Below are 12923 nucleotides of genomic sequence, written 5' to 3'. Positions count from 1 at the left end.
AACAAAAAATGTTAGTTTTCAGTATGTATTTTTATTATTGTTTATTATTATTTCTATTGTTGTTACATGATTATTAACTTTCTTTGAGTCTTACCACTATTTGTAGCTAGAACTAGAATACTTCAAATGTGCACATTGTACACATATTTCATTAGATTTAAGAATTTTATTAGACTTAATTTTTAAATTACATATTTTATAATAAAATAATATTTCAGTTCTGAATTTTATTGTGTATCGTATTGTACGGCACTGACTTTGAAAAAACATATTATGTTGTATAGTTTTTGCATAGTCCATGTGACTTTTTTACTCGTCGCTACACAAAGCACATCTATGATTGTGAATATTTCTTCTGGTTTTCTATTTCGTTTGGTTACTTGTGCAGTCTTTCTCAGTTCAAGTAATATATTTAATTACGTATATCTGAACTCGTGTTGTTTGCGGTTGTTGAGTTTGACGAACAAATAAATAATATAAAATCAGTAGAGCTAGTGCCAATATCTTTGATAAGTGACGATGAAACAATTTGTTTTCATCCTCCTACTAAATATTTAGCAAAGTTGATAAATGGTTTCAGAATCAACATAATCCAGGTGTTTCTTGGGAATCATTTTCCATAAAAATTATTGCCAAAGCTAGTAAGTAATGTCAATTAAATTTTTGAGTAATTTTAATTTTATTCAAGTATAAATATTTTTATATTCTTAGAAGATTATGAACAAGGAATGAGGAGACTGAACAGATCTTTGAGATGTGTACGAATCCGTTATTCTAAGTTCAAAAAATGTTGCTAAAACTTTAGCAACCTCTGAATCAATAAACAAATTTATCAGTAACAGAAAGCCTGTGGGGGCAAATAATGAGGTAAATAATAGTCTGGTTTCTGATCCTGATGAAGATCAAAAAGATGGTGCCAGTGGACTAGTATTAACAACATCACCGCGAGAAAATTCTATTTAATAAGTTTAACTAGAGTAGTTCAACAAAATACTATGCATGAGTGTAAATTTAATTATCTATTATATTCCAATAAAATAAATAATTCTGTAATTATTAAAACATTCTATCTTAAAATTTTTAGATTCTACGGCATACAAAGCTATCACTGACGATTTGAAATTTTTCATTAAGTATGAAATAAATAATGCCAAGAGAAGCATTCTTCATGATCTCAACACAAGTATGGCTGAACTGCAACCAAAATTTTCGGAACATCAAGTAAATTCATCTATTGATCTTAGCGTACCTTCAAGATATCCTTTTAAGAACGTAGAAGAATTTGAACAATTTGATGAAGATTTTAAAAATAAAGAAGAAAATCGGAATGCTATGGTATGTATCTCAATTTATTATTTTTTTTCAAAGCAAAAAAACTTTATCCATTTTACATTTTAGCTTATATATTTGCCACAATTTTCTAAAAAAATTGTCGTCATATAATGCCAAGTTTGGCATTTAATAAATTTTTAAATAGATCTTCGATTTTTCACGGAAGGATCGCCAAATTATGAAGAGGACATTACACTTGTAATAAAAAGCATGATTACCAAGGAGGTTCAACTCAAATATTGTGCTTGTAGGAAAATAAATCCGAGGCTGTGGATAAAAAAGTTTCAAGGATACCCAATTATTTGAAATAATGGAAGGTAAAAAATCATTGTTCGAATAATTTTTCGTTTCGCTATTATTAATTGAGTTTTCTAAAAATCGAAAAGTAACTTGGAAATTTGTTAAATTAATAGGTTTCGTAGCAATCATTGCCTTAATAAATCTAAGTAAACGTAAAAAATAGATCTAAATTTTGTAGTTTTATTAGTTTTCTAGAATTTTTGGCTTAAGCTATTTCCGACCTTATTAGTGATCCCATAAACAAATTTTATCATTAACTGCCTAGAAAAAATTTTTTTGGTGAAAATAAATGCGACGACGTGACGCTGAGGTCACTTTTTTGACCGTACAAATTTTTCACATTTTATCATTTTGATTATAATCTAATAGTTCTTATTGACCAATGACAGAAAAAGGACCTCCTGAAGTGTCAACGGACATATACAAAAGAAATTTGTATGGAACGATCTAATAATAGTCATAATAGATTTATAGAACCTTAAAACGTTCAAATATAAGTCGATTTTCAAAACACGAAGTAAACCAATAACTTCTGAATTCTTTGAAAAATCTAAGTTTTCATAGCAAAAAATTAATAATCATTGCTAAATTATTAAAAGTATTTTCTTAATTGGAGAAATATTTGGAGTCGAAAGAAAAACTGTGCATCGTTACCAAAGTAAACACACACACACACACACACATACATATATATATATATATATATATATATATATATATATGTATAAAATTTTTGTTTTAATATTTTATTCATATCAGCTACCTAAACATTAAATGTAATAATTTTTTATTTATAATATTTCAAAAAGACAATAAAAATAGAATAACAAAGAAATAGTATTATTTATTTATATGTTTAATTATTTAACGAATATTTTTGTTTTATTTTATTAACAATATATTATTAATCTATTTTTACAAGCAGCAACCTTGGACCAGTCCAATCGTGGGTTTACCTGGGCATCCAGGGCTGCAAACCAAGCGAGGAACATTATTATCATCCCTGAGTTTCGCCAAGCCTGGACCAGACTTGCAAACTAGTCTTGGACCTATCTAATTAACTAAGCCTGGCCCGGGCTTGCAAACCAGTCTTGGGTCTCTCTGGACAACCAGGCATGGTCTAAGGGTTGCAAACCATGCGAGGAACATTGTTATCATTCCTGAGTTTCACAAAGCCTGGCCCAGACTTGCAAACTAGCCTTTCTTCTATCTAAGAAACCAAGCCTGGCCCAGGCTTGCAAACCAAGCGAGGGACATTGTTATCATTCCAGAGTCTGGGCCAAGAATGGCTTCCAAGCCAGGGCCAGAGTTGTACATACTTGGCACAAGTTTGGGCCTATACTGGGCCCACAGTTAAATTCTATATGGGTATTTATTAGAACTCTTCAAGGGTTATTCTTAACAATACTCCTGATGTTCAAATTAACAGTGAATGCTATAGTTAGACCACATCTTCGTCTAAGACTAAGAAGTTTTATATATGGAAGATAGTTTGGAGCATATAAGAAAATCATTAACCACTTTTTGAAGCTTAAATTGTTGTATATTCATAATTATGACAGGAGAAGAAATTGTTGGACACACCATGGTATTTCATGATGTTTTTCTTAGGAATTAACAATCTTCATAGTTCGTAAAAGGAAAAACTAAGTGTTAGATATAGACACCAAAACAAAAATAACCCCATATGTGACATTGTGTTTCCTTCCAAATCTTACTGTCTGATGACGGTTTCTTGCATTACTTCACTTGAATTGAGAAATTAGTTGTTCAATGTATATAGTGCGTTCCAAAATATTTCGTCGTGACTTACTATTCGTAAACAGCCAATAATCTCTGAGCGCTGTTAGTTACAATTAGTAAAGTAAACAGGATCTTATTCTAAAATAGATTTATTTTGTAATTTTTAAAATAATTCACATATAAAATCTCATATTCTAATTATTGTAACAATCATGTGGATTTAACGACTTTCACATCATGATTTTACTTATTTGATTTTACTCTGGAAGATGTACTAGCTCTTTTTGGCCTTGATCATATCTCCCTTGCTCTTATGTGAATTATATGTGGAATATCATAGTTCATGGTAGCATTGTGGGCTGCAATGGTGCAATTGAGCAAATAGCAAATAGATCAGGTGCTTTGGCTTAAGCTAATTAGCTGTTGTGAGGCTTGCCAAAGTGTTTAAACCGCGCTTGTGTGAGTGGTGGCCACTCACAGATGGCGGAGTCTGTAGTTTTATCCTCCTCCATATACCAGCGGCACTCCGGATCGTTCATAACGCCCATGGTGTGGAGAAGGTGTCTTAGATACGCACATCAATCCATCTATGTGTGCCTTGGTTTCTGTCATGTCAGGTGTCACTACTCATCTTTGCCGAGCCTGCTTTGCAAGCAGACCGCTGAGAAACTCGATAGCAACGTTTTTAGCTACACCAAGGATGAGTTCAGGACCTATTAGTGAGTTCGCCGATCCCAGTCTGGCGAGTGAGTCCGCCTCATATGTGGAGTATCAAGAAAGTATGTTATTATATCAGGAGACGTTGTTTTGGGAAATATATGTTGAACGTATTTATTCCATACAATAACTTCTCATTTTTCCTTTTGCCTTCTCTTGTACATCGAAAATAAAATAACTCAAATAGCACGAAAATATGTTGAATAGGAAAACAGCAAAATATGTCTATGTCTTTGTTATACTTTCACTTTGGTTTGATTTCTTAATATTTTTCATTTTCAAATGAAATGTAGAAAGGCTATAGCTAAACGAAACATACTTATTTATTTTCTTAAAAGTTCAATTATTTCCACTTTGATCTCCTAATGTGTAATTACAGTTGAAATTATTGAGTATATTAAAAAATATCTGAACGAAAAAATCTACGAAATCGAAGTTTTCTGTGCAGCTCGTGAACGAAATATGTATTATAATAAATTAGCGTTTTAAGCATTGCATACAATAATAACTATGTATACGTTTTTCGATCCGGTTCTGTTATCTTGTTTTGTATGCGATTGTCAAAGTCTGATGCATTATGTAAGTTGGTAGACTCAGTTCGAATTGACTTTGCTATGGAAATTGGAAAGATGAAACTTCCAGCATTTTCAGCCAACCCAACAAAGAAAATTCATTTAGCTATGTAAATTTTAAGATGAATTCTCGAATTTTTCATTTCATTCCCTCCGGGAAGAGGCGAAAACGTAATAAGGCATTGACTTTTCTTTGTTATTGTATATCAAGAATTCTGTGGATATCTATGTATATAGATTATTTTAATAGATCATCATAATTGATTATTATAATAGTTTTCTTATCTGAAAATCTATAAAACGTGTATATTTGTAATAATTTTCAAAGTGGGTAAGTATTTCATCAATTTTAACAATGACTTTAAAAAAAATTAAACCCTCTTATCATGCAATATATGTAATAACTTTCTACAATTAAATATTGATGAATCATAAGCAATTATACGAACAAAAAGGAGAAATTCTCTGCTGAAGGGATCATACTGAATTTTTTTGGTGGTTAACCTCAATGGTTCTTACTTTGTATTTTGGTCTCTACATTTATTCGGATGCCATTACTTATCCATTGTTACTATTCTTTATTCTCTAAAAAAAAGCATCGTGCAAACAATGTTTAATTCGGCATTAAATAAATCATATTTCATATGATATGAGAACAACAGCACCTTCCTATTTGTTTCCTATTCGATCTTGCAATACGGGATCATGTACTTTCTTAAAGATTTTTGTTTGGTTAAGATAGGTATGGTATACCGGAATGCTCGCCGAAACACGGCTACCTACAACGTTTAAACTTAGGAGACCACTAATTACACCATCAATATGTCACATGATACTTTTTTCAAATTTGCGTTGGGGTCATTTATTTTAAACATTTTCCACTCCATCCCTTTTTATGCTGAGTTGTGCGTGCTTCTACTGTACTTCTAACCTATTAAAAATTCCAATATTGGTACTAAATACCATGGAATTCATTAGTAAATGTATTATTACATATTATATATCTGTTGATTCACAGTTTCTAAGCACTAAAGTTGGGTGGAATAATTCCTATAACGAGTCTCAGAGTCTAAATTAGCTCATATTTTGGATTAGCTAATAAAATAAAATATACTCAATGGCGCCCAACAACATTTGGTTTCAAAATATTTGAATGATCTGTGCTACCATGAAGAAAAGGATCTCTATAAAATGTGCAAAGTACCTGGAAAAGTTACCACTTTTCAAGAATTTGGAGACGCAAATCAATTCAGAGGGCATTGTTTATAAAAACTTCAGAAAATTTTATTGATATTCTCTACGGAAGTGATAGGTCTTCTACAGACTAGGCCAATTTCAAAGAGATTCCGAAAAATGTTTTTTTTAACATCGATAACAAAAAAATATACAGCAGAAATAAACAGAGTATTATAAAAGTTCAATCTAGTTTACTATATAAACATAGAGTAAAACTGTTTAGTTTAGTTTCAGTCTCTGAAGACGATAACTATTTTTAAAAATGATGTTCGTGTAGTGTTCGAAAAATTCAATATTACTTTATATGCTTATCGAGTTATTATTGACTTTGAACTGGCTATTCTCAAAACCATAATTACTGTTTGGCCATTATCACCAGTATTTGGATGCAGATTTCACCTAACCCAAAGTTGGTTTAGGGAACCAACATTAGGGTTAGTTTCTGATTAAGAAAAGTCTGATGCTTTAGGCAAATGGCTGCAACATATATTTGGCTTATCTTTCTATTGAAAGAGTAAGTCAATGCTTTGTGGATAATTTCATGGCAGCAATGCCCAATAGTATAACTTATTCAAAAATGATCGATTTCTTGGTAGAAAATTACAAAGCAGGGTTCCCTCCACACTCATGGGCATTTAATTCCAGTAATATGTCACTAACGACAAATCCGTATGAATCAATTCATTCTTACTTTTCTAATTATTCTGACATCGCCATGTGAATATAGTATATATATATATATATATATATATATATATATATATATATATATATATATATATATAATATATAATTTTTGAAAGTTAGATTAAATTGACGTTTCGACTTTTCTTTGAGTCTTTATCAAAATATGATATTGACCCTGCAGTTAATGCAGTTTTATTTTTTTTATCGTATTCATGACCTCTTAGTGTATTTTCTAAATACTGAGATGTCTGCCCTATATAGACAGCGTCACAATTAGTACAAGGCACTTTATATATAATATTACTTCTCTTGTTTTTTGGTGTTTTAGATTTTAATTTAGTGAAATATTTGGAAAATGTATTATGTCCTTCATGACTTATACTAATATCATATTTATTGAGATAAGTCGATAATAGTTGGGAAAGTCCTTGTACATCATGTTGCTGAAAAAAACCTTTAATTATATCCTAACAAATGAGAACCTCATTACAAGACATTTAAAAATAAATACAGTGATAGAACCAGTTGCTGACGATCGTCAGTTAAGTAACAAACGATTATCATGAATAACTGGATTAAAACCATGCTTCGTTTTTCAGATTATTAAAATAGATACCAGTGCAGAAATTACTACCTACCTATCCATGATTGAAATGTGGGTAGGATAAATGTTTAATAACAGTTAGTATTAGTATTTTCACCTATACAGCCATTTTCCATTTAGAAGCGTTAATACTACAGAAATACTTGCTTTTAGACTAATACATATATATATATATATATATATATATATATATATATATATATATATATATATATATATATATATATAGTAGTTTTTTATTGGGAACGTGGCAAGGAAACACCAATATATTTTCCGAGCTTTCGAATCCTTATGTTTCATCGTCTGGGACTGAAATTATGATCAAATACAATATAAGAAATATGTATAAATGTATAACAATAATAAAATTTTACAGATATCACAAAGTCCAAGATATAATCCATTACATAATCTGCTAATATAGGGAATATTTAAGACCCCATTGGTGTTCCAAAAATTTGTTGGTAAGTTTTATTATTATAAGGGAAATATATATTGTTAAAAATGAATGTTAATAATTCTAATAGAGTTTCTTTATTAAGTTTGCAATTTTTACTTATATCGCTCCATTTATGTTATAGAGCTGTAAGGCATATATTTAAGTGTACCTACATTACTAAATAGGGATATTACATCCAATCCTAACAATACATAATTCGGTGTTAATATCATATTATCTAAAGTTTCTTTGATTTATCGAGTCTTTAGTCGAAATTTCAGTTAAAAACTGAAATTTTGACAAAATCTAATGATTATCACAATGATTATTATAAAAAAGACTATTGAAATTTAATGTTAACCATAAATTTACTAACCAATATTAAACATCATTCACTAAAACTTACTAACCGATAAAAATTCATCGTCATTCAGTCTAACCAATCAAAAATAAATGAAAATTCCTATAGTAACCAGAATCAATATTTCAATTAATGAATATTTCTATCATCGTCAATTTGAATATTGAATTCAATGAGTTTAAAATTTAAAAATATAAATAAATGGAGCGATATAAGTGAAACTTAATAAAGAAACTCTATTAGAATTATTAGCATTCATTTTTAACAATATATATAGATCTGTAGGTAGTAATTTCTGCACTGGTATCTATTTTAATAATCTGAAAAACGAAGCATGGTTTTAATCCAGTAATTGATGATAAGCATTTAGTACTTTGTTAGGATATAATTAAAGGTTTTTTTCAGCAACATCATCATAAAAGGTACTCATGTGAAACAAGCTCAATAAGTCTAAATAAATTCAACCTTTGAACGTAAATAACTTTAAAACGATAACGAACTGCACACATTCTGTGGAAAGTAAGAATAAAAAACAAAAATTGTCTGTTCCTGAAGCACCCATCTGGTATTAGAGAAAACTCTCTAATAACACTTTTCAATGTGTTTGGTTTGCCAAATTTGAAAAAAATATTGGAATGTATTGGAATTATGTTAGAATATTTGTATGTATATATGTACTTTGGTAAGGAAGATTATTCAATTCAAGAGATTTGGGTTTATTTTGTGCTAAAGTGTCTCAATCTAAATAATCAATCAACACGTTGTATATTTAAGTAATAATAGATATAATAATAAGATTATATAATTTAATGAAATAGCTATTAATAGTATTAGAAAGCTACCAATCTTAGACCACGCAAATAACAAAGACTATTTATCTAGGAGAAAGTATATTTGGATTGGACACGGTTTTCATGAATGTAGGTAGGTATTTGATGTATTTTTAAGGACCGTCCCTTTATACTATTTATTGCATTTAAACATCTCTAAATATTTGTAGCATATTTGGTGTGTACCATTTATTTCTCGACTAAAAGTACCTGTTCTTGATATACCATTCGATTATTATAAATAATTGGTCAATCTATTCTACATTTAGTTCTTAGCAATATCGCGTAGTGTTAAAATTTTTCCGATCAAGTTCCGATTGGTAGTTTAATTGAATAAAATATCCAGAAATTCGAAGCCGTCTTTATGCATAGGTCCAGGAGGCCCAGTCCTAGGGTTACAGGTCCTGGGGGCATTAGGAAACAAATAATAGTAAAAAAAGGGGTCGGCAAAATTAATTATAATATCATTGAAATAAATTTCATCTAAAGCTCAATATATCAATAAAAAATTGTTTCGATACAGAAACACTGCATGAATGTCATTTTTAACATTTAAAACACTGGTATCTTGTCCGATATGGAAATGTACATTTTTTCGAAGTTTCCATGCATTTGGAAACCTTATTTTTTAACGACGAATATTTTGATGCTACATTTATAACTGGAGGGACCAGATTACCGGAGCATAAGGTGAGTTTACACACCAAGAATTTCTTATCTTCAAAAAATTTAATCATGGGTTTACAATTGAATTCAATTCTATAAAAAATTACTATATGTGTTTTTTCATGAATATTGGCTTTCTTTTGATAGAAAAATAATGTACTAAAATAACTAGAAATATCTTTGAGAAAACAAATTTTCAATTTTTTCAAACAATCTCAAGTAGTTAAAATTTAATTATTTCGATCGATTTCTGTAGCTTATTTATATTTCAGAGCATTTTGCTACGGAAGCCTCGATGAATGAATTTAAGGAAAAATAGTTCTATCTTTTAGGTAGTACAAATTCAAATGAGGCCTTGATTAAATAAAAAGTTTTCCATTTTTCTGCCAAATGTATACGTTTTCCCAAAGGACGGTTTACTTATGTTCTTTACTTTTTTGAGGGGTGCAAATTATTTATTCTAGTGGTACAAATAAAAATGAAGTCAACCATGTGTGATGTTTCTATAAAATTGGTAATTATTCTGCTAGAGTATTTCCGATGTACTAAATTCAAACGACACAAATTATTCTACAAAATAAAAAAAAATATTAGGAAAAGTTCTATTCACTCGGAATATAATGTGGACGCCATTTTAAAATCAAAGTAACATCATTTTATGCGTATATATATATATATATATATATATATATATATATATATATATATATATATATATATATATATATACTATAAAACGTTTATTAAATAAATATTAGTAAGGCATACCATATTTCTCTCATTCATTCATTCATTTCTCATATTTGGCATTTATTATTCTTTATAAAAAAATATTTTCGACTATCGTTAAGTTTTTCTTAATCCATTTTAGATAAAATCATCATGAGAATACCACCTATTAGAATGCGAAATGATGAGTAGGCAAAAAATTATGAATAAAATAATGATAGATTCGCCAAACATATACATGACACTTTTCACCGATAAAAGCAAAACTTCTAAGATATCTAATCCATACATATTTTGAACTAAATATTTCATTGCTGCGGAAAGAGCAAAGGTCATTATTATCCTTAAACCAGGTAAACAAAGCACTAAGTTTCCTCTTACTGGCCACTCCCCTTCTTACCTGGATGGTAGTTCGTAATCCAAAATAACAATTACAGGTAAATACTAGATATCTATTCAAGTCATGATAAGAAATTATCCTCAAAATATTATCCTAAATTTAAGAAGTCGTTAATCCGTTGTTGTTACAACAGTATCAAAGTTATCATCAAAAATTAGGTAAATAGCATAATGAAATCCTGCTGCATTATAGATAGATAGATATTGATGAGTAGAATATGAAATTTTACTGTTCACCGCACTATTTTCATATCTCGGCTTTCCTAGATTATTATCGGTTTTCAAAAACAATATTAAAAGTTACAGAAAAAATATATTAGAATACAATAAACTTGAAGTAGCCGTATGGGATTGAGGACTTTGTGAAAAGAAGTTTTTTTCGAGAAAAATATTTGATAATAAATATTATTTTAATTTATCATTATCCAAGTAAGGCGTCCTAATTCTTAACTCTGTGTACTAGTTTTTCAGGTTATCAACTACCTATTCAGAATAGCAACTAGTATTCCTATGTACGGATTTAAATACCAAAAGAGCATATGAAGAATATATGCAAAAATGTGGTAAGCACTGCAAAGAAACAACAAATAAAAAGAATAATTGTTATCAAGGAAAATAAAAACTATTGATGATAGAAGTTTACGATTGAAAGTATTTGCTGGTTATAATATCTTCTTCCCTCTTTATGCCATTTCGAGCGTCAGAGTATTGGGATTTTAGTTTTCATTGTCTTTCTTCCATCTTTTCCATTCTTTCCGATCCTTGGCTACTTTATTCATCTGCTGTATTGTTTTCCCTTTCTTCTTCTTTCCTGTGCTATCTGTTGTAGCTATGTTTGACTGGATCCTTTCTTTCTTCTCTTATTTTTTTTGCTTCTTCAATTTTTCTTATTAGGCTTTTTGTGATGATTCTCTCCTGGTACGTGGTATAAATATCTTTTACCTATTTTGTTTGCTTAGTCTTCGCTGATACTATTCTACTCTGTATCTTTTTGTTCATCATCTAAGTATCACTTTCATATATTAACGTGGATACAGTTATCGAGTTCAATTAACTGAATTCAATACAGTGTGTTTTTAAGATACCTTTCTCATATGAGAGACGGTACCCCGAAAGTGTTTGTTTTCCGAAATAAACGCGAATGTTTCTTTGACATATTACTCCATTCGAGTAGAATGTGATTCCACAGAGCTATGTATCTAATACATGGCTTTCTACTTCACAGTTTGAAGGAAACAATTATTTGATGGGAAATTTCGAATTTTTAATTTTTAGGAATCGTTTGGTGGAAGGCATAGCAAAGCAACACTTTGTCGTGACACTCTCAGAAGGGTTTGTTCAAAAAGTTTGTTAATAATATAAAAAATATTTAGGAATACACAACATCGACCTCTCTATCGGTTATTACAAACTATTACAGTTTTATATATAATAAAACTGTGAAGACAAAATAAAATCAAGTGTACTACCTCTTAAAAGAATTAACACATGAATAGAAAATTTATCTACGATACGAAAGAGGTGTATATTTTGTGTTATTTGGAGTACAGGTAAACGGTGTGCATTGATATGGGTATTTAATGTATTTTTAATGCTTATCCTTTTGTATCACTAATTACTTTTAAAATATTTATATAAATTTTCAATATATTAGGTTAGTACTATCAATTTCTCGGAAAGCATTACCTGTCCTTATTGCCCCTTATTATTATTGATATTGAAATATTATAAATAGGGAATAGCAATATTTTGTGAACTTAGTTTGAGGCGATACAGCTTACTGTTCAAGTTTGTTCGATCAAGTACCGATTGATAGTGTGTGGAATTTCCGAAAGTCTTTATTTTGAGAATGACTACGAATATAGAGAAATCGGTTTCTCTAGGGAACGGTGATGTTACACATTTTTCGGATCTGTCCATGCATATGAAAGCTTTATTTTTAAGCCAAAAATATTATGATGTTACCTTGATAGTTGAAGGTAACAGATTAAGAGCGCATAAGGTGAGTTTTCATATTTGTTGGTGAATAAGTTTTTGCCCAACATAAATTTAGCTTTTAGGATATATTTAGGTGTGAGTAGCTCCACAAATAATAAAAGTTGAAATGACAACTATTTTATTTTCATCTTTTTTTTACAAAACACAATTTCAATTGAAAATAATTTGAGATTCCAGAGTTCTATAGTATTTATTAGATTGACTGAATTGACTGAACCAACTAGATATTAATATCAAAATTAAAATTCTATCATTTCCAATTTTCTATCTATTTGTTTAAGGAGCAAGGCAAAAGAAGACTTTATTCAAA

At 29.6% G+C, this 12923-nt stretch overlaps 1 protein-coding gene and 1 long non-coding RNA gene across 3 annotated transcripts in view; one reads left to right on the top strand and one right to left on the bottom strand.

Annotated features, from left to right (window-relative positions):
- The window catches only part of LOC130897272 (protein prickle-like), a 629019-nt gene that overhangs the window by 392720 nt on the left and 223376 nt on the right, over positions 1–12923 (bottom strand). The gene's annotated exons all lie outside the window — the stretch shown is intronic.
- Positions 243–2353, top strand: LOC130897276 (uncharacterized). The gene is made up of 3 exons (XR_009059681.1): positions 243–641; positions 1085–1335; positions 1399–2353. It is a non-coding gene; the product is annotated as an uncharacterized LOC130897276 (long non-coding RNA).

This window comes from Diorhabda carinulata, chromosome 8 (assembly GCF_026250575.1).
Source record: "Diorhabda carinulata isolate Delta chromosome 8, icDioCari1.1, whole genome shotgun sequence".
In the NCBI taxonomy this organism is placed as follows: Eukaryota; Metazoa; Arthropoda; class Insecta; order Coleoptera; family Chrysomelidae; genus Diorhabda; species Diorhabda carinulata.
Note: the sequence above shows the minus strand (reverse complement) of the source record. Positions and strands in the feature narration are given on the sequence as shown.